Source organism: Lissotriton vulgaris, chromosome 9 (genome assembly GCF_964263255.1).
Source record: "Lissotriton vulgaris chromosome 9, aLisVul1.2, whole genome shotgun sequence".
NCBI classification, from domain to species: Eukaryota; Metazoa; Chordata; class Amphibia; order Caudata; family Salamandridae; genus Lissotriton; species Lissotriton vulgaris.
In genome coordinates, this window is record NC_141697.1 from 241,388,122 (window position 1) to 241,411,162 (window position 23,041).

General features: G+C 45.9%; 1 protein-coding gene across 4 annotated transcripts in view; it reads left to right on the forward strand.

The window, feature by feature from the left end:
- Positions 1-23,041, forward strand: part of LOC147689911 (protein-L-isoaspartate(D-aspartate) O-methyltransferase-like) — a 160,387-nt gene that overhangs the window by 29,835 nt on the left and 107,511 nt on the right. The window contains exon 2 of one of the 4 annotated variants that reach the window (XM_086937415.1): positions 6,666-6,723. The exons of 2 other annotated variants lie outside the window; for them this stretch is intronic. The gene's annotated coding sequence lies outside the window, so the exon portion shown is untranslated. Of the gene's footprint in view, positions 1-6,665; positions 6,724-10,322; positions 10,409-23,041 lie in introns of those variants that run through there. One more of the 4 variants, XM_086937414.1, reaches the window with a different exon arrangement.

Here is a 23,041-nt window from a genome sequence, read left to right on the forward strand (position 1 = left end):
ACCCTGATCGACAACCTAGCCAACCTCGGACTCAGACAACTCGTCACAACACCCACCCACTCCGCCGGTCACACGCGTGACCCCATCTTCTCCGCAAGCCCCCACGTCTCCTTCAACCATACCACCGAACTCCACTGGACCGACCACCCCTGCATCCACTTCACCTTCAAGAAACCCTCCACGCACCACCGCATCCAACAGATGCCTCACTGCTGCTGGACCAAAGTCACCGAAGACCAGCTAACCACCACCCTCGCCCAGAGCCCACCCGCCGACCATACCGACACCGCCGCCCGCAACCTCAGACAGTGGATCAAAGACTGCGCCAATACCCTCACCCAGATCAAGAAGCCCTCCAACAATCATACCAACAAGAAAGCCAGCTCGTTCACTGAAGACCTCCAGGCCTCCAAGCAAACCTGCCGAAAGCTGAAGAAGATCTGGCTCCGTGAACGAACACCAGACAGCCACGCCGCCCACAAGAATGCCACCCGCAGACACCATAACCTCATCAGATCCGCCAACGACGATGACCCCATCAAAATCATGAACACCATCCACTCCGGATCTCGGTCAGATCCATGCCCACACCACATCTTCAACAAAGCCAGCACATCCATCGCACCCCATCTCCGGAAAGTCATCAACACCTCCTTCGAGACAGCAACCTTCCCGGAGAGCTGGAAGCACGCCGAGATCAACGCCTTCCTCAAGAAACCCAAGGCGGACCTCAAGAACTTCTGGCCCATCTCCCTGCTCCCGTTCCCTGCAAAGTTCATCGAGGAGACCGTCAACGAACCACTGACCCGCTACCTCGAGGAGAACAACATCTTGGACCCTTCCCAGTCCGGGTTCCGCAGCAACCACAGCACCGAGACTGTCCTCATCGCCACCACCGATGACAGCAAGTCCCTGCTGGACAACGGAGAAACGGCGCCCCTCATCCTCCTGGACCTGTCAGCCGCCTTCGATATGGTCTGTCGCCACACTCTACGAACACGCCTCCACAACGCTGGGATCCAAGAGAAGGCCCTGGACTGGACCACCTCCTTCCTCTCCGGCAGAACACAGAGCGCCCGCCTTCCGCTCCGAAGCCACCGAGATCATCTGCGGCGTACCCCAGGGCTCATCTCTCAGCACTACTCTGTTTAACATCTACATGGCACCGCTCGCCATGTCGCCCATCGGCACAACCTCAACATCCTTTCCTACGCCGATGACACCCAGCTGATACTCTCCCTCACCAAGGACCCCCACTCCGCCAAAACCAACCTTCACGAAGGAATGAAGGCTGTTGCTGAATGGATGAGGAACAGCTGACTGAAGCTGAACTCTGACAAGACGGAGGTCCTCATCCTCGGATCCAACCCTTCGGCCTGGGATGACTCCTGGTGGCCGACCGCACTGGGAACCGCTCCAACACCCACCAACTATGCCCGCAACCTAGCGGTCATCCTCGACTCCACCCTCTCCATGACTAAACCGGTCAACGCCGTTTTCATCTTCCTGCTTCAACACCCTCCGCATGCTCCGTAGGATCTACAAGTGGATCGCCACTGAAATGAGAAGAACAGTCACCCAGGTCCTTGTCAGCAGTAGGTTGGACTATGGAAACGCCCTCTATGCAGGAGCCTCAGCCAAGACGGCTCCAATGCATCTAGAACGCCTCTGCACACCTGATCCTCAACATCCCTCGTCGCAGTCACATCACACCCCACCTGAGAGACCTGCACTGGCTCCCGGTCAATAAGAGGATAACCTTCAAGCTCCTCACCCACGCACACAAGGCACTCCACAACACCGGACCAACGTACCTCAACAGAGGACTCAGCTTCTACACCCCCACCCGCCAGCTCTGCTCCGCCGACCTCGTCCTCGCTACAGTCCCCCGCTTCCGAAGAGCTGCCTTAGGCGGCAGATCGTTCTCCCACCTCGCCGCAAAGACCTGGAACACCCTCCCCATCCACCTACGGCAGACCCAAGACCTGCTGACCTTCAGAAAACTCCTCAAGACCTGGCTTTTCGAGCAGTAGCAGCATTCCCCACCCCAGTGCCTTGAGACCCTCACGGGTGAGTAGTGCGCTTTACAAATGATATGATTGATTGATTGGCTTAAAATACATTTTATGTTTTTCTACGAACAGAATACTACTCATATTAGAGATGAACGTTTCTGTTTTAAACCTTAAGAACGCATTCTGTTCCGAATTTCTCAAAGTAGGAAGTCAAAGTCTTCCAATCTCAACCTTAGTACAGCAGAGAGGGGGCAGACAGACAGACCTGCTGCAGAGCAGGTGGTGAGCGGCTCAGGGATAGACTGGAGAGCTACAGGCGGGCGCACGCACACAGTGATATCTGCCCACAGAGGTGACCAGAGCAGGGAATGGCAGATGTGCGCTCCAGCAAGGGCGACAGTTACTGTAGCCTTCTGTTTGCATCACAGGTATGGAGGGGGCTGCCTGAGCATCCACGGCCGCGTCAAACTGGACACACCAGCCTGTGTGCACCCCCATGATGGAGAATTACACTGTTTATCCGTGAGTTGTGGGGGCGGGGCCAGCGGCAGGGACTACCGAGCATCTCTGGCTGTGTCATTCCACGACATTGATGTCTGCACATCTCAGAGGACATTTGTACCCTCCCCACACAAGGTATATTTTGTGTATCTTTGGAGGTCGTAGGGGAGGGGGGGTGTAAAGGCAGCAGGACTCCACTCCTCATCTTGAGTAATCACATCACTCCGTAGCTAGCTCTCTGGGGGAAGTGATGTTCCCTGGGCCCTTGAGAAAGCCTCTTCGGCTGTAGATTAAAAGGAACAGAAGCAGCCTTAACTGAATTAATTACCATTCCCTTGTGCAACAAGGTAGCGCGGCCTCCCCCAGTCAGACCCCGATGGGAAGTGTGGGTTAAAGAAAAGATCACTGCCCCCTTGAGGTGAGCGGGGGAGGTGCAATGGGTTCTGTGTTCTCCAAGAAACAGCATCCCAAAGTAAACCAGACCTAAATCCACAATGGTAATAAAATAAATTAAAAATCACTCAGAGATCAATGAGCCAGCAAATTTGGCAAAAAAGGTTAAAAAAAAAACACCTCAATGCAAGCTCACAAAAACATGCAACACCCCCACCCCCTTGGCCTGACAATAGCAGCTCAGAAAACAAGCATTGGCCGCAGCTTTCGGCTCCAGCTGACTGGCGGGGGCGCCCCACAGAGGAGTCCCAGCCTCAGTAAAGTACTCTTCAGTGTGCACGAAGGTCGCCAAGGCGCATGATGCTTTCCGTGCGAGTCAGGCGCCTCACCTTTCCAGGGTTCTTCAGTAGCACATGTTATTAGTTTAATACAAGCGCAGGAACAGGACCTTCTGTTTGGATGTTTAAAAAACAAACATCACATCAGAAGCTGAAGAAGAGAAATCACATCACGTCAGAAGCTGACGAAGAGGGAGGGGGAGAAGGGAGGGGATACTGAGAGCTGCGAGAGAGAGGGGGTGGAGGAGCATTGTAGCTGACGAAGAGAAATCGCATCATGTCAGAAGCTGACGAAGAGGGAGTGGGAGCAGGGAGGGGGTACTGAGAGCAGAGAGAGAGGGGGTGGAGGAGCATGGCTTAATCAGCCATTACAAAAGCCAGATGGCCTGTGCACGTTCACGCGCGTGTGACCGCTCGCTAGAGGCTGGCAAAAGCCTGTGGTAGCACTTTTGAAAGCCAGTTACTAAATGCCTCGCAGAGTAGCGCATGCACTAGCTCTATCAAGACCTAAAAAGGAGATGGAAGGATGCTTGCAATAACTCTAGCCACCAACAATCTCTCGGGTATCATTCCAACCCATTGTTCTTTTGCCCACCATGCCTGGCCGCATGCAAAACAGTCTACAACCTTGTTCCAATAAGAACAGTCCAGCCTGAACTGCCAAGCTTCATACCTGCTCTGGTGCCTGCCTTCGGGGCACAAGAAGCAGTCTTCTCTGAAGATATTGAATCATGACTTGGGGATGGGATGAACATTACAAATAAAACTGCATATTTAGATTCACTCACCTTTCACACACAGCATGTAAATGTTGCATAGTAGCCCCATATCGCCTGTTAGGATTGCCACCTTGGTCTGAGTAAAATACCAGCAACTACTCGCATTCTTCCTTGTTGTAGCCATAAAATATGAGGTTTAACCTCCACTCAGGCAAGTCTAATATAAATAAGATAGGCAGACCTGTGGCCCTACCCACATAGTTTCCCATAAGACAATGAAATGCCCCCATCATTTCTCATTTTTCTCTGTCCCCTATGACTGCAGTTTGGCAAGTTACTAACCTGTTTAATGTCTTTTTATCTTTTGGTTTATTTCATTCTTTAACTGCCACATTCAATCAATCCGATGTCTTGTGAAGTGTGACTACTCACCCATAGTGTTCTCGGGGCGTGGGGGGAGGGGTAGCGACTGGTCCGACAGGGCGCTGTGCGGGTGAGGTTTGCAGAAGGTTCTGTGGCGCTCTACAGAAGTACACTTGAAAGTTGTGAACTTATTTTTGTGCAGTGCTTTGAGTTGGAGAGATCACCCACTCCCAAGTTGGACGACCCAAATCACCCAGTTTATACAAAAAATTGGCTTCCCCAGCACACGCTAATGTCAACATGTATTACATACATAACAGATATCAACAATTCTTGTCATTCTTTGTATTTTAGGTTTATTCTCATATGTTCTTGTTTGGTTATTTCTAGCCTCTTTTTTGCCAAAACGTGTTTCGCTGCCCATGGCTAGTGGCTGCGACTTCCTCAGGGCTGTTTTGTGGTATGGTTTGTGTTATCGTTTAACCAGTTGTAATTCCATCCCAGTTTCCCCAAATAGTTCCTTACCTTATAATACTGACGGGATTGGGAGAGAAAAACTAACGAAGACAAGGACCTATTTGGGGAAACTGGGACGGAATTACAACTGGTCAAAAGATAACACTAACCATACCGAGACAAAAAAAAGAACTAAATAAGAACATATGAGAATAAACCTAACAAATACAAAGATAGACCAGAATTGTAGATATCTGTTATTTATGTAATACATGTTGACATTAGTGTGTGCTGGGAAAACATTTTTTTGTAAAAATGTTTTCAACAGGGCGCTGTGGTTCAGTCCTAGAACCAGGTCTTGAGTTCCTTCCTGACGTGAGGCAGTGACGGTGATTGCCTGAGGTGTAGAGGTAGTGTGTTCCAAGTCTTTGCTGCCAGGTATGAGAAGGATCTTCCTCTGGCTCTGGTCTTGTGGATACATAGGATGGTGGCCAGGGCCAGTTCATCGGAGTGGAGGTCTTTGGTGTGTGGGTGCGTGAAATACAAGGCAGTGGTTGAGGTACGCAGGTATCTTGTCATGTAGGGCTTTGTAGGTGTGTGCGAGGAGCTTGAAGGTGATTATTTTGTTGACTGAGAACCAGCGAAGGTCTCTTAGGTGGATGGTGATGTAGCTGCAGCGGGGAATGTTGAGTATAAGTCTGGTGGAAGAGTTCTAAATATTCTGCAGTTTCTTGAGGAGTTTCTGGGTGTTGTCGGCATAGAGTGCGTTGCCGTAATTGATTCTGCTACTGAGGAGTGCATGGGTGACCGTCTTTCTGGACTCTGTGGGGATCCACTTGAAAAACCAGGTCCAGTGTGTGGAAGCCGGATGATGAGATGGCATTTGATGATGAGATGGCATTGATTTGGTGGCTCATCGTGGGCAAGGAGTCCAGGATGATACAGAGTCCATAGTCTATGGGTGAGTAGGGTTCCAAGCGCTGCGGGCCACCAGGGCTTGTCTGAGGCGGAGGGGTGAAGCCCATGATGAGGACTTCAATCTTCTCTGACATGAGCTCAAGGCAGCTCTCTTCATCCAGGTGGCGACATCCTTCTTCCCGTTGTGAAAGTTGTTCTTGGCGACATTGTGTGGGCTTGCAGGACTAGCATCTCCTTAGGCTCTGGGCTTGTGGTCTATGATGGTAGACTATGAGAGCACTTCAGTTTCTTGGGATCTAGGTCCCCCATAGCCATGCATTCCCTTCTCCTCTTTGTAGTGTAGTCCCTGCCATTTGGTGGGTTGCGCTGGCTTGAGGCTGGAAGCATTGTCCTGAATTGACGGCTTCCAGTACAGGCTTTCCTGTGGTGCTCTTCTTGGGGATGCAGCTCATAAAGAGCAATGAAGAGCAAATAGGGGTGATGTTTGTTTGGAAATTAATTGCTGACTTGGCCAGAATCGTCTGTTTACACAGCAGGGAAGTTCAGTAGAATTAATACTCTAGAGAATTCTCACTTTTCTTCTGGACCTTGCATATCTAAGCTGAAACATAGGATGCAACACAGTCTCTCCCCTGCCTCTGAATTACATTCACAGGGATAAAAAAATATTTTTGGTGCCGGTACTTTTCACTGTCTGGTGGCTATCCTGCTGGTCCTTCTGATATTACTATTTCTACAGAGCAGTTAAAGCTCCTTATTGAAGTTACTGTTGAAGCTTTCTGAACAGGAGGCGGTCTGCTCCTGGGATACCAGCTGCCCCTTGATTACCTGCAGTGTCTTGGGTACCTGATGCATCTCCTCTGGCTCTAGTCTCCTCCTACTCCTCAGCGTTTCTTAGAACTGCTCTTTTGAAGACCAAATATTCATCCACCAACCTAACTTTTGGTCCTTTTGGATTCTAGGATGTTATGCGTTCTGATTTGGAAGAGCATGTGGCGGGAGGGAAGCCTGGATAGTCTGGTAAGTACATTCGGTGGGAAGTGTTTGCTGAAGTCACGCACCATGTTCAGCAGAGCCTGGGTACTTCGATATTGTTCAGCTTCTGCCTTTGATCCCAAAGATGGCGTACTCTACAGCACAAGTGGTACAGTATGCCTTTAGTGGATACCAACCTGTTTCTTCACTTGCTTTACCGCATTTGCCCAATGTTAAGACTGCCATTCTCAAAGAATTACATGAACCTAAAAAAACTTCTTGTTCATTGTGCTTGATTGAAATGGTATTGTATTAAGGATATTAAGGAGGAGTATCCTAAAACGTACAAGGTGGAATCTTTCATTCTAGGCCTGGTGAGTCAAATAAATAGTGCTTTGGAAGAGGCCACTCTCTGATCCAATAGAAAAGAAGATGGAGTTGGCTTTGAAAAGAGTCCACTCTTCTTCTGCGGTACCCTTCCATTCTTATACTTAAGCAGCATAAACACTCAACCACTGGTTGTGTAAATTTTTTCAGTGTGAATGCGACATACTAGGCTTTGGAGACAGATTGTCTCAAGGCACCATTTTTTTGATGCAGTAGCTGAACAAACTCCTAAAAGGGAATTCTGCCCTGAAGAACCTCCTGTTTACATTAACCTTTCATGGACAGAAATTATTTGGACAGAAGCTAGGCAAATTAAAGTTGCTGAAGATGCAAAAATTGTGATATCCTTTCGGTTAAAGTTTCCAGAAGAAGCAAGGAAGCATCCACCACAATGGACCCAGTCTGTCAATAATTTCCCATCATGGTCTGCTGGTGCGGGAAACATTTTTACAATCCTTGGGAGGGTGCTGTCAGGATCTGGAGTAATGGGAGGCATGTGACCATCAACAGCAGGCAAGCTGGTCACTGGCAGCTGGGGCACAAAAGTATCAGGCAGTCCTTCCAGGTCAAGATCTTGATAAGACCAAATGGAGTGAAGCTTTGAGAGAATCTGAGAGCTTCCAAGGGAATTTAAGAACTGTCAGAAACAGTGCTCTGTTGTCTTACAACTGCTTAGTTGTATAGGTCTCCATCTGGTAGTCTCTCCCACCATTTTGCTCCATGTCTGCACCTTTGTGGTCCCCCTCCCTCTTCCTTGTTTCATTCCCTCTGCTGTTGTATACTTTGTTTGGCTAATTTGCTCCTTCATCTGCTGTCTAACAGTGCCAGCTTTATGCCAACCCTACCTCACTGTTGTGTTCCTCTTGTGCTTCTCTCATAACATTCCACTAGTTATGTCTTGTATTACCTATCTCTTATGTCTTTTATCTATTCTAGGTGGTATTGGGAGGACATGTGCAAGTAGATGCATGTTTGAAGTATTACTAGTTCATGCGAGTGAATTATTGAATGACCAATCTGCCCCCGGTGTTCCTCTAACTATTTCCCTCATTGTAGAGGGTGTGCTCTGAACTTCTGTCACTCAGACGTACATTACTCTCAGTCATGGGTAATAGTGTAGTCATCCACCAAACATATCCTTTTAAATTTCAAACCTCACAGGTGCTTCCTCCACTACAGGATGTCAACCATCTGGACTATGTTAGTTCTGAACTAGGATGCTAATCATGGACTTTTACTTATTTATTTTTATTTTAGAGTTTTGTGGAGAATGCTGTTACCAGGAGCTGACAGAATCAAGTATTTTTATTGGAGCAATTTTCTAATGAGTAAATAACCCTGTTTGTAGGGATCTCCTAAACATTAGATGATTGGCAGTGGCCCAAATTAAGGAAGGACGGGAATCCCCAACCTTAGCGACCAAAAAGAGAATGAACAGCGACGCTTGTAAACTCATCAATATTTAGGGATCTCTAACAGGTAAATTGAGGAGTGCAGTGATAATAAGCAGGACAGTGCCATGAAAAAAAGATTTGTGATGAATTAAGATCTCATCACAAAGATGAGGTGCTGAAAAGGCTGCGTTTGTCAGTCCGTAGCCAAGAGCTGAATGGAACGGGAAAAGACTGACTACGATGCGAAACACCGATTAATCGGCAAGCTCCTGATTTTTGATAAGCGGCAGCAACTGGTGGAGAACAGGAGCCAGAGTTAGAAGGACACTAACAGTAGGACCAGGCAGCCAGGTTACCTCTGAAGAGTACTATCTTTTTTTTTATCAGTGTTGAGTTTTAGACAGCTATGTGTCACACACCTAATCAACGCATATAGATCGTTATGGAGGATAGATTGAGCCATAACTGGATGGTCATTTTCCTAAGAATTATTTGAGTGTTGTTGACATTAGATTTTGTTTTAAGCCTAATAAGTTTAGCTTAGGGAATGACACAGAGAGTAACACAAGGTAGGGCTCAAACAAGAGTATGGGGGAACACCACATGTAATTTATTTAAAATCAAATTTGAAAGGGAAAGTGAGACGAACTGAGATTTTTCTATCAAGAGAGAAGACAACTAGGCGGGGGCCTTGGCACACACTTCTACCTCCTTCTGTGTATTTATTAGAACTATATGAGACACAGTGTTAGAAATTGGTTTATTGATTGACTGGGGTGTAATTCCTGGTTAAACAGCAACCACAATCCTAGTCTGGGTAAGGCACAAGCAAACCTCAAATTAGCATGTGTTCAGCGGCCTTGTAGTTTGGCACAGACTAATTTAATGGGGAAGAGAGTGGCAGACGGGCAAACAAGAGAACAATAAGCTCTTGGTACTTAGTTGTTGCTCAGCCCTATAAAAGAAGGAATCTAAAATGATTTAATAGTAGATTATATCTAACAAGATTGTGTATAGGCACATTGCACTTTGAGGTTGAATTTCCTAAAATGGGGGTATGGTCACAGATTCGTCCCAAATGCCCATGTGATGACACTTCTAATCAATCGACTGCATTTTATCTTGTTCTGTACATTTTACAAGGACTTAAGAAAGAAAATACTACGACCCCTGTTTGTTATTAGAAACTATATTTATTATCAGGAAGCTTTTAATTATATTTGTTCGTTAGAAAATGTGGATCTATGTTACTCTGTAGGTACATTTATTATAACTGCCATTTCTAGAAGGAAAAGCCTTTCATACCTTGAAGTATTAACAAATGAGGATGGGTCATGATAATATAAGCTACGAAGAGAGATGCTTTAGTTATTAATAAAAGGTATGAGATATGAATACTATTAATGTGAGTTTTGGAAGACTTACGTATAGCTTAAACAAAGTAACTACTGCATGAAGTAAGATGTTTTAGATATTTTCAAGAGATATGAGATATATTATTGACATGATTTTCAAGAGATCACTATAAAGTTTAACACCAACTCATTTTTAAATCTTTTAGATCTTCTTGATATACTGAAAAATGATTATAAGTGTTCCTCAATCTTTTGGTAATGTTTTTATGACTCTTGTGGATATCATTTTATCCGAATAAAGATTGATTGACTTGACTCCATGACTAGGCCCACAGTCCTCTTCCTAAAAAGGATCCATGAATTGTTTTATGATGCTCCAAGAAATGTATATAATGGTGCTCAAATCGATCGTAATTTGAGTCAGTCACCAGACCTTTTTTCTGTGTGCTGTACTCCTGGCTGTAGTGTTATTAAAACAACTGTTCCTGTTTTGCCAAACACCTCTTGCCTTTGTTTTTCCAAGGTAAATTCACTTTCAGGCACCACTGCATAAGCGCTGTAAAACTGTTTGGGGTCACATCTCATCTCTACAAGGTGCTAATAATATCTCTCTTTCTTGTCTAAGTCTTAATTTTTCTGCTGTACATTTGATGTTGTAAGTAAAGACCTGTTCTCCTTTAAAGATGTATCTGGGACATTTATTGAGTGTTATTGCTTGTGCCATACAGTATACATGATCCAACGCCTCATCACCTCCCACAGTAAGCCTTGACTAACCTTTGAAAAGCCAATACCCAAATAAGAACACTTGGCAGCTAATGAACAAGTAGTAAATAAACAACATGTAAACTGACCAGTAACCACTAATGTTCTCAAGACCTAGCAGGAGTGTCTTAGTCAGTGCACGCAAGCTATGCAGATTTTAGGGTGGCTAATGGCATCCACTAAAATACCTACCAAAAGCAGGGCAGTTAGGGCTGCTGATTTATATCATTAGAAAGAAGATTAAGAATGGAGAGCAATGACCTTGGATGAGTGCAGAGTTAAATTGACAGCAAGTATTTTCAAATATATTGGAGCAGCTGAGGCAGAGCTACTGGAAGTAAATGTGAGGTAGCTGCCCCAGAACTGCAGGAGATAAGAGTGCAGCTTGTACTTACCCAATCCTTCCAATACAGTGCCCAATCCTGTATCCCCTATTACCATCCCCACTAATCTTGACTCTTCCCCTATTACTATCCCCACTAACCCTGACTGTCTCCAACCTTTTTACCCTCAATATTAAGGAATTAGAGATGGAGATGCAGAAGTCTAGAGGAGGCAATGAAAAAATATTTTAGGATGGAAAATTCACGGTAATGCAAGTAGTGAGGATAAGAGAGCAGAAAGAAAAGGAGAAAGGAAAGCCAGAGAAAAGGCAAATGGAAAAATAACAGGAAATAGCAACAGTCTCTGCTCTGGTAATACAGCTATTAACAAGACTATTACATTTGCCAGTCTAAAGACCCCAAAGACTTTGTAGGGAACTAAAACATTGAGTCTGAAATGCTTGTATGGCATGATGAGTTTGAGTTGACTTGTGATATGCAGAAAAAAGCAGTTGCTATACAGCATGTATCATCCAGGGCCTGAAGAAATACAATTACATCACTCCTATCCTGATGGAACTCTATTGACTCCTCTTGCTGCCCGCACCATCTTCAAAATCAGCTGTATCATTTACATAGCCATCAGGACCAGAACCCCAGCATATCTGGCATAAAGCTCACAATCAAAGGTGTCTCTCAGCACATCCACTCCACAGCCAGGACGCCTTCTGTTGGGGAAACATGCCAGTTCAAGAGGCCTTTTCCATCCATGGAACAAGAATCCAACACAGCTTCCATGTATACATCAGGACCTCCCCAAAATTGCACCAATTTAAGAACAAGCTAAAAACCTGCCTCTTTAAAGAACACTGCATCAGAATGCAGTAACAGTCTGCTTCTGTCCCCAGACATCTGCTACCTCTTCATTAACGCATTGCCTGTATCTTTGCCTTTGACCCATTGCAGTGGTCTGCTTCTTTTTGGCTTGTGCGCTATATAAATATATCACATATACACCCATAAATATATACAGTCTCCTAGTGGATTCGAGGCAGTTTTTTGGAACTGGCTGAGGGTGAAAAGATGGAGTATGAGAGTGTGCAAATAGGTGAACATTTGGAGTTGTGGTATACTGCTGCCTAGTCCTACAAAATGTTTTAACAGTGTATAGGAAACGCAGAATGCTTCCTGGGACACTTCTTTGCATGCAATACATTAGGGTTTGTGTGGTTGGAGAAGGAGAGGGAGGCAGTGGCTTTTATAAAGTCGTTTATCTGTAAAAAGTAGAGGAATCTTTGGACGCATTTCCTGTAGAGCTGTTCCAGGGCCTCATTGAATTTCACGAAGGAGTATGAAAAGAAACTTGCGACACCTACTGGGAAGTGAGTAGTTAACAGGGTAAAAGCTAAGGGGCATAGTTCAAATTCAGCAGGACCCAGCAGCCTCAAGCCTTGAGCACAAAAAATTACCACCGCAGTTCCTGGGCCATTTCGCAACGTATTGAAGCTTAAGAGGAAATGCATCCTTTTCCAAGAGCCAGAACAATAATGGGAGCACAGAGGCTTCCACACTAAGCAGAGGGATGGTTACTACAGCTGTGGTATGCAGGGTCAGATGAAGACCAACTTCTGCAGATTGATTAGTACCCCATAGTACTCCAACATCCTATTTCATGCAGAAGAGAAATATTGAGGTTTGCCATCAGAAGCAGTGATGGTTTCTAGGAATGTCGGTGAACTGAGGCTTGGTGTCAGCAGTACCATTCTACAGAAAGGAATTAATTCAAAATATCTAAATGGATAAGATGTGTCACATTTACCTCTGAGGTACTAGAATCAAACTAACTATGGCAGATTTTAGAGCTGTTGATAACCACACACGTACCAAGAATCACAGGAATTATATTTACATGAATGACCATCATTTCGTCACCATATTCCCTTGATGAAACTGCAAGTCAGTGAGAAGGTGAGGGAAAATCAGATTAGGTGTGAAGGACAACCTTAGTATGGATGTCGGCTGTAAAGTTACATAGCATTTGAGGATGGTGGAACCCATACTAACTCTCCGACATGTTAGAATCTGCAAGAGGGTATCTGTGAGCAATTTCAATAATGAGGTGCCCACAACGTGCTGGAGACCTCTGTACAGCTCAAATCCATTTCAGCAACCAGAGTTGCCTACCCCTGAACAAGAGGAATTAAAATCTGCAGCAATCATGTGACTAATGGGGGTCCCTGATATTGATGCAAGAGTTACTGGGGGAACAACAAAGGCAGCGTATGAGGCTAAGGTAGTGCCCCACATTCAAAGTTCTCTGCTGGCTATCCTTGACAGTTGAAATGCGACGATGGAGACTGTATCTTAGTGGCTTGGGAAGAAGTGCTTCTCTTCAGTAAACCCTCTAATCCTGACCTAGGGTAAATAAGCAACTGATAGGCCACAAGAACACCAGGCCCTCTGTTGCAGCTGGTACACAAGGGACCTTTTGGAAAGCATCTCAGTGTCAAGAAATATAAATAATGTGTTTTTAGTACTGTTTGGCTCAGTGTGGTGGTAGAACCGGTTAGGTTTTAGGCCAAGCTGCCCGATTTGATAAATGGCGTGCCATATAAAGATGGCAGACAACGCTCCTCATGCTTCCTTTGGGGGATTCCTTTTGTTAATGTTGGGATGAATCTGTTGGACCCGTTACCGCTACTTTTATTAGAGGGTACATATACTTCCTGGTATTCCTGGAGCATGCCACATATAATCCTGAAAAAGTGCCATTGAAGAACCATATCACCTCTGTGTTTGTCAGTGCTTTGCTGGTGATATTTTCCCAAATTAGAGTTCCTAATGGGGCAATTGCTGACAGAGATCGAAATTTCATGTTGATGTACTTGAAGATGATGTAGGATGAAAGTGGGTTGACTTACAAGCTTTCCACATCCTGTCATACCTTGACCTGCTACCTCATTTAGAGGTTAAAATAAGGCACTTGAGCTGCCATTAGGAGAAATTAAGTGGAACATCATCCAGTCATGCCTGCTATTTGCCTGTCAGAAAAGGCTAAAAAAGTGTATGGGCTCCGGACCACTGAACCTTTGTCAAGGCTCCACATCCACAACCTCCTTGCTTTGTTAAAAGGGGCTGAATGACCTGGGTGTCAGAAAGATGATTTTACATTTTCAAAAGGTGAAATACAAAGTAAAAGTTATCCATGAAATGAAAATAACTTGAGCGCTCTAATACCAGGAGGTATCTAGGCACTAGCCCAAGAAGGGGAACAAGCAAAAGGATATAGAGAGAATACCCGATACATGTCCTAATGATTGAAAAAACAAGTTTTTAAGGCTTTTGTGAAAGCAAGTAAATCCGACTTCTTCTTGAGGTCAAGAGGCATAGAGTTCCACAGCTAGGAGGTGCAGGTCACACAGTTCCCTCTGCCCCAGTTAGAGCTGTTAAATTTCAGGACAACTAGATTGCGAGCTGAGGATGAACAAAGTGGTCTGGTGGAAATGTAACGCTGAAAACGACTTATGAGATATTTAGGACTGGAATCATGCAAGGATTTAAATGTGACTCATAGAGCCTTGAAGCCTGTGCTTCTTGATGGGAAGCCAGTGTAGATGGACCATGGCCTGTGAAGCAGACATGTGCTTAGGAATTTATTCGAGCAGGCGGACAGCAGCGTTCTGCAAGATCCGTAGTTTGTTTAAGAACTTGTTCTGAATATTAGTGAAGAGCGCATTACAATAATCCATTTTAGAGATAATAACAGTGGAAACCACAGTTTTCTACAGTTTCTGTGGGATAACAGGGGGGACTTTCCTGAGTAGTTCCAGCAGATAAAAAGTAAGAGGAGGTGATGCAATTGGTCTGACCTTCAATAGACAGCTTATTGTCAAAAAGAACCCCAATGTTTTTCACTTTTGTGACCGGGGTGGGAAGAGTACCAAGATCCTGAGGCCACTGAAGAACCTTGTGGAACCCCACATGGCAGTAAAAAGGAGGGTGAAATGAAGTCCTCCAATGCGAAAAAAATTGCTATCGATTTCAGAAGTAAGAGAGCTCTGTCCCTTAATTCCAATGGAAAAAAGACGATAAGTAGGTCGTGATTGACTGTGTCGAATGCCGACGGGATGTATAATAAAATCAAAGCAGCATTTCCACCAGCATCAAGAGTCCATCTGATTTCCTCTGAGGCCGTGATCAAAGTCAATTCAGTACTGTGTTGATTTCTAATTCCAAACGGAGTTTGATCTAGAAGATGGTTCTCATTGGTAAAAGAAGTTGGTTCTAAGTTGATGGCTTTCTTGACGACTTTTGCCGGCAAGGGAAGACACAAGGTTGGCCGCTAGTTGTTAGGATCTGCGGAATCTAGGTTGGGCTTCTTAAGAAGAGGAAGGATGGAGGGTTTTTTCCACTCTAGGGAAATAACCGGTACTGAGCAACTTGTTAAGGATGTCCATAAAATGAACCGCAGTGATCTCCGGTACTAAGTGCATGATCTTAGGAGGGCAAAGGAGCCTGATTTTATTTTGCTTAGTACGCTATTTGTTTCAAAGGTAACGGGGAGAAGGTTGTCAGCCTAGTAGGATTGTCCACTAATGGAGAGCCAACAGTGGGACTGGAGAGAAGGTCAGCTAGGCAATTTGAAGAGGCATCTTCATAAGGAGATTTTTCCAGTCTTTCCACTGAATCTAAATTGCCTGCAGAAACCCCTTAAACCAAAGAACGGGGCAGAAACGATGTTAAAGACTGCTTTAGCCTTGGCTTGGAAAAAAGATGCTAAGGTATTGCAAAACATTTGATTGACCATATTATTTTTGGTTTCTGGGAGCTTTGACAGTTTCTTTACAGTTCCAAACAGCTCCTCCTTAGGAGAGTTATTTGTAGAATCAATTTTAGAAGTAAAATAACTAACTTTTTCCTTATGAATTCTTTATAGGCATGAATGGTGAGTTCACAAATTTCTTTCTCTTTAGGGTCAAAGTTAGTTCTTGTTAGATCTGACAGCCTTGGGGTGATCTTCTCAAAGCTTTTTGCCTGCCTCCCTCCATTTTCATGTACTCGCTTTTGCTGGCTTCAGGACTCTGCACACTTTACCACTGCTCAGTGCAAAAGTGCTTGTGCTCTCTCCCCTAAACATGGTAACATTGGCTCCTACCCAATTGGCATATTTAATTTACATATAAGTCTCTAGTAATGTACACTAAATGTACCCAGGGCCTATAAACTAATGCTACTAGTGGGCCAGGAGTATTGATTGTGCCACTCACATAAGTAGGCCCTTAACCATGTCTCAGGCCGTCATTGCAGGGCCTGTGTGTGCAGTTTACTGCCACTTTCACTTGGCATTATAAACTACTTGCCAAGCCTTAAGCTCCCCTTATATTACAAATATCACCCCAACGGAAGGCCCTAGGTAACCCAAAGGGCAGGGTGCTGTACAAGTAAAAAGTCGGACATGTACTTTTATGTGTTACCTTTCCTAGAAATGACTATTAGCTACATTCCTTTTTCACTGCTGTGAGGCCTACTCCTTTCATAGGCTGGCGTTGGGAATTCGTTAAAATACCTTTAAGCTTGATCAGAAAGGAGTAGCCTTTTCATGTTACATATCTTTGTAATGGTAATGATAAATCCTCTTTACTAGTAAAGTCTGATTTAACATTACTATTTTAATAATGCCACTTTTAGAAAGTAAAGAAAGTACCTAGTTCAATTGCTCCAGGCAGTGTGCACTACTATTTCCCAAGTTGGGAGTAAACAATAATTCTACATGAAAAGCACTTGGTTGGTTCCCTATATTCATCTTTAGCAGTGTGTTGAGCACATTCATGTAGTATTCTGAAATGGGGTCAGACCGTTTCCAATTGGCTGCCGGTTTGAAACACTGCCATTACAGCAGTGGGTTGACTATGAATAACAATGAGATACCCCTGATGAAATGCTAATGTTCTAGCCCAAAATGGATTGGGATGCACCCTAAATCTACTTTTTGAAGAATGATTAGACTAGCTGACAAATGGAAATTATTTGACAAGAATAATGTCCTTGAAATTAAAGCAACTTTATCAAAGACTGCTTCTAAGCGCTTTATATTGTACATGATTTCTGTTTTTTTTAACAATGATGTTTATGGATGGTTGACATATTACTAAATTGTTGAAGTTCATCCATGTATGTTAGAATTATTGTTTATTCCCAACTTGGTAAATGGTAGTGCACACTGTGTCTGGAGCCAGTCAGTTTTAGGATCAAATCTTTTTATTGGCATACCAGAAGAGAGATCACATACACAGTAAGCCGCCTACAACCCCCACCGGGCCGGCCGCAAAGTTTAGTTGCATACAGGCAAACAGAGCCAAACATATCAATCTGTGTAGTCGCAATGTATCCACGGTAATTCACAGCATGTCTACAACCCAGTATGGGCCGGCCGCGCTTTAGGGGACAAGGGATGGGGGCCAGACTAAGTTTGTTCAGAAGTGCAATGCCTTTTGTGTTCTTCTTTGTCTCAACGAGGCCTCTGCATGGTGTCACTGAGTGTAGTAAGGTGTTTGCATGCCAAAGAATAACAGTGAAAACAAGAAAAGAAAAGTAACCCAAATTGAACCGACTCCCTCTCCCACCCCCCACAGTTTCCCCATCTGACCAGACCATCCTAAGAGCATGACCCAGTGAGTTTTTATTTTTTTAAAACCTATTTTATTTGTCAAATTGCTCATACATCGCAGGGCTCTGCACACCAGAGACATCTGAAGAATCAAGCCAGACACTACCATAGGAGCAATAGACTTTTGTGAGTGGCATCAAAATGCAAAACAAAAGCATACCAAATAATACAGAACCCCTCCCTCGCCCCTCCCCCCGAAGTCGCACAGAGTCCGCATAGTCCTGTCCACAGCTTTTATACAGAGCAAAGTAGTTCTAGCAAGATAGTACACACCCCTGGGTCCCCCCCACCCCAACACCTTCACCGACCCCATATGCACTGGAAATGATCCCAATGTATGAGCCTCTACAACAGCTGGGGGCTCCAGCCACAGACCCCGGTAATCCACCCATCTTTTCCATATTTTGTAGTGCTTGCGTGGGCATCCCCTGGCTTCAAAAATAGGCTGTCCTAGCCCCATACAAAAGTCCAAGCCATTCTTCCATGCAGCCACCGAGGGGGCCCGCGGCGCCTTCCACGCCCTGGCAATATCTTGCTTCACCAATGTGAGGCCCAGTTGCATTAGATGTCATTTGTAGACATAACCCCCTATTCCCTCCATAACGTGAAGTAGGGCCTGCCACGGTGTACGTGGGAGCTCCCACCCCAGGACCTCCGAGAGGCAGGAAAACACCCCTCTCCAAAAACGATCTAGGGAAAGGCACTGCCAGATAGAATGTATCAACGTGCCCTCCTCCTGACCACATAGAAGACATTCCGGGGAGGCAATCCACCCCGCTCGCCACAGTCGAGCCCGGGTAAAATAGACCCTGTTCAGATACTTAAACTGGACGAGGCGAAGGCGCATCGCTATGGCTGCTCCCTGTGGGGCTGCCAAGGCCTCCATCCAGTCCTCCTCCTCCAGCGTGCCCACATCCTCCTCCCAGTCCCCCCAAAACCTCTGGAGTGTGTGGGGAGCAATGAGTAACTAGGGACTGATAGATCCAGGAAATCTTCTTTGTCTCTAGATCCCCCATAAAGACTTACGCTTCCAGCGGACCCAGTCAGTTTTGAGGAACAGGCAGAGATGACACTAGTTTCCCTAGGGATTAGAAAATGGTGCCTAGAGGCTACGTGCCTTCCAATACTTCGAAGTATAGGCAGTAAGCCGCCATTAATGGGCAAGGATGGAGGCTCTGCGTGACACGGGAGCCAGCGTGACAACTGTCAAGTGTCAGCCAAGCAGGTTAAACCAAACACATTCCACCAAGTCATAGTTGCTGACAAATGTGAGCGCCATCGACCAGTGGCTCTGGCTCATTTCGGGCGGGGGGGTCTCAGGTACTCTGAAACTTGCTGTGAGCCCTCCAATGCCTGTAGATTGTCTGTTAGGCAATGTCCTGGAGCACAATACCTGGAGGAAGGTAGAGCTCAGGTCTCACTTGGAAATGATGGGATTGCCTGGGTGGATCTGTATGACCACACAGTCCATTGCTTCCCGGGAACTGGGTCAAGGGTGTCTGGAGCCTGGAACAATGGCCCAAACAACCGCCACGGTGAGGGGCAAGGGGCACATAAAACCGGTCTGTGACGTTCCCTCTGTAGAGGTTGGCAGGGTCACTGAGGAGGAGGTTCCTGAGTCATTGAGGAGGAGGTTCCTGAGCCAACCGGGGTGAACATTACTGCCCTAGGTGACCTGCCTGTGTTGCTGGTTGGCAAGTTGGAGGTGGGCCCACTAGGGAGGAATGCTGCAAAGCACCGAAAGAGTGTCCCCCTCTTAAGTGCTTGAGGAGGCAGGCCTCAGCCCATGTAGCAGGGGAAGCCTCTGGGGATCACCTAATCTATTGGCAGAATTATCTCCTCTACAGCGAGCCTAAGGATCTGTGTACTGGGACAGCACGTGTGCTGGTGGTCCCCCAGTTTTACTGAACCTTCCTACTGGGTTTGGCTCATGTCACACTCCTGGCAGGACATTTAGGGCAAGACAAGACCTTCACCAGGCTTGTCTTCCACTTCTGTTGGCCCAGAATGAAGACAGCCTCAGATGCATTCTGCAGGACCTTTCCCACCTGCCAGGCCAGTGGGAAGTCAGCGAAAAAGAACAAAGCTCCCCTAATCCCACTTCCTGTTGTTGGCACCCCCTTTGAGAGGGTGGGCAGCGATGTCATTGGTCCCTTACACCCCAAAATAGCCCTATGCAACGTGTTTATACTGGTCTTAGTGGACCGTGCCACGCACTACCCAGAGGCAAATCCTCTGGGTACAGGGACTGCACAATTGGTAACTAGAACTCTGATGGGGATCTTTACCCTTGTGGGTTCCCCAAAGAGAAAGTGTCTGACCGAGGCACTAAGTCCATATGGGATGAGTGTGGTGTGACTTATAACTTCACCATATCCTATCAGCTCCAAACCAACAGTCTAGTTGAAAGGTTCAACACACCTTAAAGGGCATGATTGCAGGCCTACCTGAGGCGTAAGTGGGCTGTCCACTTTCCGTGCCTTCTCTTTGATCACAGGGAGGTGCCACAGAAAGGAGTAGGGTTCAGCCCCTTTGAACTCCTCTATGGCCACCCTGTTAGGGGACCTCTGAGCATTGTTAGGAAGGGGTGGGAAAAAGCGCCCAGGATGTGGATCGCTGCATGCTGGCCCTCCGAAACCAGATGCACTTTTTCTGAAAGAAGGCGAAGAGCAACCTTGTGGCCAGCCAGGAAGTATTGAAATGCTGGTATGACCAGAAGGCCACTCTGGTAGAGTTTCAACCTGGCCAGAAAGTATGGGCCATGGAGCTTGTAGAGCTCAGAGCTCTCCAGGACTGCTGAACTGGCCCATACAAAGTCAAGGAGCGTAAGGGGGGCACCTACTTGGCGGACCTCCAGACCCTTCGAAATCTCCTAAGGGTTCTCCATGTCAACAGGCTAAAGCTGTGGTTCCCAAACTGTGCGCCGCGGCGCCCCGGTGCGCCGTAATGAGGTGCCAGGGGCGCCGCGCACACTAGGGTGACCAACCGGCCGTAAATTCCACGAGCCTTTTATCTGTAAATTTGACCATCACAGGGAGCAGCGCTGCTCCCCTGTGAGAGGCCTCAGACCCTTGATGGGGCGCCTCGCGCTTCTCCTGGAGCACGAGAGCAGCCCCTCCTGCCCATTGTCATTCAGTATGCCGCTGATTGCCACTTACTGAATGACAATGGGGCAGTCTGGGGGTGTGACACCATGTGGCGGCCTCCTCCTGCCTCAGAGTACAGAAGGGCATTCTGTACGATAAAAAGTAAACGTCAACATTAGAAAACACTTCATTCAAAGAAGCCTGTAAAATAAGTTTAAAAGAACAGGTTATCGTTCTCTCACTGTCCTGTAATTTTAGAACTGAAGTATTTTCAATATTGTATTCTACAAAGCCATGGTTGCTCCTTTTTTTTTTTTTAAAGGAAGTAGCAACCATTGACAAAGCCAATAGTCCTGGCTTGTTGGGCGTAATGATACTTGCTGTATTATATATCTGGATGCAATGACAGAGACAACATAATACCAGTGAGGCAGAACACTATGCTAAGTTCATATTTTTAGCCTAGGTGTTTTAAGCTGCGCTCTTAATTACGTCAAACACCCCCTTTGAAGAGACCCCCCAGTTTTTTTTACACCGCTTAAAGCCCTGGAAACAACACCATGTTACAGTAACCTCACATCCTGGCACTGTGCATCATGCATGACTTCTACGTTTTCAGTCTGCCTATGTGCAGGGGCATAGTGAACTCTCCACCAGCCCACCCCTTGCTTTAGTTCATTCTTGATGGAACTCTTCTGCCTGCCACTCTGCAAACAAAGGCTCAGCTCATAATGTGAAAAGGTGGGTGAGTAAATAAGTGAAGGAATGTCTGAATGGCTGGATAGATTACTGAAAGGATGAATGCATGAATGAAAGGGGGAATGGATAGATAATGAAAGAAAGGATGGACGGATGAGTGAATGAATGGAAGTATGGATGAGAGAAAAGGTACATAGATGGATGTATGGGTGGAAGGGTAGATGTATGGGTGGAAGGGTAGATGGATGGGTAAAAGTGTGGATGGGTGTGTGAAAGGATGGATGGATGAGTCAAAGGGCAGCTGATGGGCGAGTGAATTGGTGGATGGGTGTGTGAAAGGATGGATGGGTGGATGAATGAAAGGGTAGATGATGGGCAAGTGAATGGGTGGATGGATGAATTGATAAGTGAAATAGTGAATGGATGGATGAGTGAAAGGGTGGATGTAAGGATTGATGAGTTAGTGAAAGGGGGTAGATGGACAAAAGGATGGATAGATAAGTGAAGTGAAAGGGTGGATGGATGAGAGAACAGATGGCTGGATGAGTGAACGGATGGTTGGATGAGTGAAAGAATGGATGAGTAATAGGATCAATGGATGGATTCATGAATGGATGAGTAAATGGGTGGGTAGATGGATGGATAAGTGAAAGGGGGATGGAGAGAGAAAGAGAGGATGAATGACTGAAAGGGTGAATGGGTGGAAGGATAAATGACTGGGTGAATGGATGAGTAAGTGAATGGGTGGATGGATGAGTAAGTGAATGGATGGCTGGGTGGAAGAGTGGATGCATGGATGATTGTACAGATGGATGGGGTGAAAGGGTAGGTAGATGAATAATGGATGGATGAGTGAAAGGGTGGATGGAGGGATGGATGAGTGAAATGGTGGACGGAAGGATATATGGTGGGTAGGTGTGCAAATGGTTGAATATGTTTGGATATAGATGGGCACACAGATGGAAGGACAGACCTTTTTAGTGTAAAATAAGGCTGGGGATACTGATTACGACAGACCAAACTCAATGTTCCATTTTCTCAGAGCGGGTCTCTGTACCAAAAGGTACTGAAAGCAGCAGCTGGCATAAATAAGGGTTTGGGACCAGGTACTCTGTTGGGGAAAAAAACGATGAATTGGGATACAGCCAGTGAATGAGATTAATAATTCAAGCATTCCAACCAATATAATACCTTCATTGCGTCCCAAATACTTTAAGGAAGATAACAGGAGGTACACACCACCTGCCCACCCACCCACCGGTAAAAAAAATGGTGGGGAAGCCACGGCCAACAGCCGATTAGATCAGGGGAGCCACAGGTCAAAAAAGTTTGGGAACCACTGGGCTAAAGCCTTACTTTGATAGGTCCGAAGTGAGCATGCTCCTTGTGACCATGAGGGCATGGAGGAGAGTCAACCTCTCCATGACCTCCTATCTGCATAGGAACACCTTCGGTGAGTGGAGGGTGTCAACCTCTCTGCATCACTGACCCCACAACAGCAAGGTGACTGTTACCAGTTGCTTGGATAGTTCGCCTCACTGTTTTTCCTCAACCCTGGACTCACACACTGTGTATCCACAATGTCGACACAGGAAACAGTCCCCCTGTAAGAACAACATTTACAGATTGTCAGACAGGGTGAGAACCTGCATCAAGGAAGAAGTCTCCAATATGCGGGCGTTAGGGG